Consider the following 6,000-nt stretch of genomic DNA (forward strand, 5'->3'; position numbering starts at 1 on the left):
CATAGAACCTTTGGTCTCCTTCCTGCTGAGCTTGCTACAACAACTTTCTTATCACTTTTGTTTTCTCTCTGCCCCATCAACAGACCTGCTCTGCCTGAAAAGCTCCTCTGTTATCTCAGGTCACATTTAAACCCTCTGTGACGAGGCTGCCCCACACCTGCCCTCACTTACCTTGTTGTCCTCCCTCTCTCCTGGATCCCAGGGTGTTACCTATTCCTTCTAAAGTGATTTAAAGGGAAAGTGCATATTTGGCCTATTTGCAGCAGTGGATTGCTCTGTTTATGTGATTCTACTGTTCTTCTGGTTAAGACTAAAAAGCCCTCACTCAGTCCATTTAGTTTTACCACATAGGGAGTTAACTCCCTATAATAACAATTCAGAGTTTATTTTTTTTAATTTACTTATAAAGCATTTATTAGTAGCTGCTGTTAAATAATTGACTACCCTTTGGGTGGCCAAAGTGAGCTCATGAAATCTTCTTGCTTGTCTGAATCAATTTTCCCTATTTTCTTTTCAGTCAGTGTTAGGCACACCTCCCTAAATACATATGGATTTTTCCTGTAATATGACCTGCTCCTAATATTGTTTTTCTCCAGCCTCTGTATCAGTTATCATTTTCACTTGTTTCTGAGTCAATAAACATAGTATTTGTCCTTTAAATTTATTCCTAAAGTAGTGTCTCTATGAAAAAAAAAATCACAGAAATAAGAAATTATTTACTTTTCTGCAGTAAGTTTAGAGAGAAATATTGCACCACTGCACTAATGATCGTAATACCCAGAGAGGGACAATGAGGGAATCAGAGTCAAGGGGTTTCCATGTAAAGAAAACAAGAGCAGTAACTCCCCCTGGCTTTGATAACTCTGAGGTAGCTGCAACAGCAGGAGAACATATTTTGAATAGATGAAATTTCCTTGTATCCCTCTGAGTGAGCTGCTGCTAATAAAAGACAACTGTACCTCTGATGCCCTTACCCACACTTCCAGGCTGGATGCACACACACATATGTTTTTAAAGCCTCTTGCTATAAGGAATGGGTTATCACTGTTGTTTATCTTAACATTTTGCAAAGAAAAAGAGATTTCTCCTGCCTCTGGTCAAATATTTACTTTGGACAGCAAGGGCATTTGAAGCAGTTCTTTCCCAATGTAGGGACAGGAGAGGGGATGTATCTGTCTTTTTCTGATGGAGCCGTAGTGTGATGGCCAAGGGGGCATTTTGGAGACTGAAAGGAAAATGGGGGACATGGCACCCCTTTTCCTCATGGCAGCTGCTTATTAAATTTTACAAAATCTTCTTAAAAATCAACATGAGTACTTTGGGGATGGATTTACAGCAAACCTCTTTCTCCCAGGTCCTCTCAAAGACAGGTAAAGGTGTTTGTGTTTCAGATATAGCCTCTATCTACCCACTGTTTTTTCACCCTCCAAATGACCAGCTGTGTGTCCAGACTCTGACAGTACAACACAACTGCCAACTTCTTCATCTACTTGCAGCACATTTCCTGCCTGTGGTCATAGAGCTTCTGGGAAAGGGGAAATCAGAAGCCAGTAACAGGCCAGATACAATGGGATAATAACAATAAGACCTCATTGAGAGGCTCCCCACAACACCAGAGCTTTCTTTTTGTCTTAAATATTTCGTACCGTGTCTTTTATGATGCCCTTCACACCATTGCAGGCTGACTAATAGCTGAGGACATGAACTGAACTGAGGCAGACAAACGATCATGGTGCCTTTTCCCTCCTTCCCCTGCCCCTTGTTTGCAGGTCCATAAAAGTGAATGCACTTCACACTTTCCCTGTTATTTTTAAGCTCTTACAGCAGTTACCATACGGAGCAAGACTCAGGCAGGAAAGAAAAGACGGGTCAGAAAATAACAAACTGAACTCGTACCACATGTGTGCTGCACTAAAAAAAAAAAAAGAAAATTAATAAAAAACCCCCAAACAAATGCCACACAAAGCACAGTACAGATTAACAAAGAATCACATGGATCTGGACCCTCTAAAAGCTGAAATTGCAGGGGTGGGCTCTGCCTGATCTAAATCGTGCACAACTGTTCTGGGTGGCCTCGAATCAGTAGAGGAAGCAATAGTACATAAGGATGGTGACAGGCAGAAAATGGCATGTGATACCTGAGGGAGGCCAGCAGTGGCTTAGGAAGGGGATATAGTCATACAGGTCCCCTGATAAGAAACTCATTCTGCACCTTTCCATCCAAGGGGGTTTAACAGTACACATACACACAAACAGTGGTAGATTCTTGGCAAAGGTGAAATTCCTGGGAAACACTTAAATGCCAAAACCCACAAGAAAATCAGCAAGGGCATTGGGGCCATCGGGGCAAAGCACAGCTCTTGCAAGGGGACTTTATTCACAAATCCAGCAGGTTACACGGGAACGACACATTAGTTCCAAACTCTGTCTAGAAGAACAAATACAGGTTTTGTGTCACTCAGAGGAGGCTTCTGCTATCCACACAGTCACTCCTTCCTTCCCCAGCCGCAGAGTTGAACCTCCCAGACCTTCCTAACCACAGATTTTATCTTTGTTTGATTTACTAATAAACTGATTATGCAGCAAATCAGACCACACAGCGACCAAGGTCTAAACGAAGCTTTTGCCAATACTTAACTTCCTAATGATATTTATAATCCCCAAATAACCCTTTGTTTGCCCCCTCCCTGATTGCAGGAGGTGACTCAGCAGTTGCAGGGTTCTGTTTAGTATTCCCAGAGCGTTTCCTGAGCATCTTCCACTGACTGTCTCCCTCGTGCAGTGATCAGACCTATCAGGTTGTGGTGAATTGCTCTGAGGAAGGTTACAGGTCTCCATAGGGACTGCTCATGATCTTTGAAAAGTGCATTTCCCTCCAGCAAGCTATAAGTGCTCAGGAGAGTTGCTAAAGATCACTCAAAATAGATTATTGAATACTTTGATGCTGTACTCTCATTCTGTGTTATCACATATTTAAAGTATATTAAAAGATTCCCTAAATACCAAGAGCATTTGTGTGGAAGAGAATTGTGTTTTCCAAAGCCAGGAGAAAATAGCTTTGTATAATTCCAGGATATGTAATGCTTTTTCTGCAATTCTGCAGAATGGATTATAAGTTTGACAGTGCTGGGTTTTTTTCTTCTTCTTTTTTTTTTCCTTTCCCCAGCCCCACTGACTGTTGTGATAGACTTTAGTTAACTTCTTTGGATTGTTTTTTTCCTTGCTAACGGTCTCACAGTCAAAATGAAAAATAAGAACCTTCTGGAACCTGTCTTGATAAGGTCAGACTGTAGAATTTTTCTTTCCAGCAATTTAGCCAGGCTCTCTCCTTCCAGAATACATTTACTCTGTAATAAACATCTCCAGACAGCCGGGCTGTACAGACTGGAAACAATTAAGCCAAAATTAGGGAAAGCAGCACATGAATAAGTATTTCACTTTTAATGAAATTAGACTGAAAAATACAGGAGAAAAGGAAGCAAACACATTTTCAAATTGTATTAATTAGACATATTTGTAAAAACCTGTGCTCATGCAGGTACCTTATGTATATTTTAATATCAAACTATGAAGAAAATGTGCTGTGTAATCACAAGCCTTTGGTGTTGTCGTGCTGTGGTCAAGCACCAGGCACACACCAACATTTGGGGCACATAATTTAGCATCTAGTAGGAAAAACAAAGCAGTTTAGCCATTTTTCTTTGAGCTTACAAAAGGAAGCCTGCTAAGCAACAGGTTAAAATGGTTTGTCTAACTAAAGTAGAATAAGATTAAAACACAGCTTATTCCAGAAATGAACAACTTATGAAGAAGCCTCATCTCTCAGGTACACAATGAAATAAATATGTTTAGCTGTCCCTACTTAGAGATCCAAGTAAAATTCCTTTGTAACAACCCAGAGTTTTTCTACCATCACAAACATTTCAGCAGATCCTAAATTCCATTGTTGTCCAATTTTTGCATAAATGCACTTACCACTTAGCTTCACTTGATTGCAAATCCATCACCTGTTTACATGCAGTAAGAGAATAAAAAGCATCTGTGCCATTATTTTTAATTAGGTTACCCTCCTACACCTCCTCTGTCCAAAATCCTCAAACAGTTTAGATGTAAATTCTAAAATCATTTCAGTCTGACTAATTACACATCATGTTTGTAACAACTCTTGCTGTGGTTTTCTCAAGAGACTCCAAACTGGTACAAAACTGATCTTGGTTTTATAAAACACTATTTCAATTTGGAAAGTTCACAGCATTTTCCAGAGGAATTAATGAACGTTGCTAATAGCTGGATCTGAGTTACAAGGCATTAGGAGGACACAATGAGGAGGAAAGGCAATATACAACCTTTAGATGGGACAATTAAAGATCAATTATTAGAGCCCAAGAAGATCATTCGAAAGCAGCTTCTTCATTAATCAAAGATTATCTCAAATTAGAATGTTTAATTATTTGCCATGGTTTGTATATTCATCAGCACCAAAAAAAAAAAAGCCAGGGGCTTTTTGAAAGCTGCTTGGTTTTGAACATTTCATTTTAACATGGTTTTAAAGCTAAAATACAAAATATTTTAAATATGTAACAGTGTTAAAGCAGCATAACTCAGAAAATTACATTGAAGATGCACAACTGCTGACTTTTAGTATGCTAAATCTGGTAGGTATTGTTAACTACTGGAATGCCCAGATACATGGAAAAAATGTTTTAATGCCAAAGGTAAGAAAGGAAAAGATGTTAGTTTCCTATGCAATGTAATGACTTGGGGCAGGGTCCTGATATTAAACTTAGATCAAACCTATAGGCATCTGAGTTTTAGATTCCCAAACAACTGAGCATATACAAAATTTAGAGAGAGAGGCATCATGAACAGGCAGAGAACGGGTAATTAGACCAGCTGGTGGATAGAAAATTCTGGGCTCCATGTGGGAGGCTGTGCTCCAAATGGGAGCTGCAAAACATGCTGGAGGTTTTCTCAGCGTTGCCTTCTCTGGGCCAGGAGCCACCACTGACCAAATCATCACGTGGATTTGTACGTTCTGACAGTTCAGATGAGAGGTGGGAGGAGATACACCTGGAGTACAAGAAAAGCCTTTTGCAAACAAGGAGTTTGGACTCACAAAGGGGAAAGAGAGCTTTGCTGAGACCAGGTTGCGGTTCAGACAGGAGCAAAGTACGTGGCTCAGGAGGAACAATAAATGCTCCTCATCGTTGTATGAGATGGAGCAGAGCAGTTCCCCTTTAAAACAGCCCTAAAAGCTCCCATCTCCAAGGAGCACATCCTCAGCCATCCCAGAGCTCAGTTCTCACACCCTGTGGGAATGCCCTCCACTGGCTGTTCATGATCTAAGTGTTCAACCTGTGCTTGGCACACTCACCATTTATCTCCTGGAGGGAGATAAATGCTCGGTGACTACAACATGCTGTCCATGGGGCTGTGGCCACCTGATACCCCCTCATGGATCTTCTTAGCAAGTGTGTCCCAGCAAAATGCCTGGGCAGTTATTCTTCAGTGACAGCCAGACACAGATACAGAGGCAAGCTTGGGGAACCAAGCTGTCTGCTTTATGAGATGCTTTTCTTATATAAATATGTTTTTCCTCCTGGCCAACCCTATGCTCAAGCCACAATTTAACTATTTTATGTCTTCATTCCTCTGCAAGGTGTATCCTGAAAGTGGATACAGACTTCCTCCTTCTCCTAGAATACCTTCTCTCCTTGCAAGGTCCCATCTTTGTTGTCTAGATCAGGATCAAATTCATTTAAACTAGAGTTTCAGAATCACTGAATCATTTAGGTTGAAAAAGACCTTTAAGATCATTGAGTCCAACAGTTAATCCAGCACTGTCAAGTCCACCATTAAACCATGTCCCCGAGAGCCACATCTATATGTCTTTTAAATATCATAATCATAATCAGTTGCAAAACTAGGTTTAAGATAAACTTTTTGCAGCAGGGTGCTGCATCTTTTCATTATAAAAATTCGCAGCCTGCTGTAAAAGAA

This window comes from Neopelma chrysocephalum, unplaced genomic scaffold (assembly GCF_003984885.1).
Source record: "Neopelma chrysocephalum unplaced genomic scaffold, ASM398488v2 Primary Assembly neopelma1_103b, whole genome shotgun sequence".
NCBI classification, from domain to species: domain Eukaryota; kingdom Metazoa; phylum Chordata; class Aves; order Passeriformes; family Pipridae; genus Neopelma; species Neopelma chrysocephalum.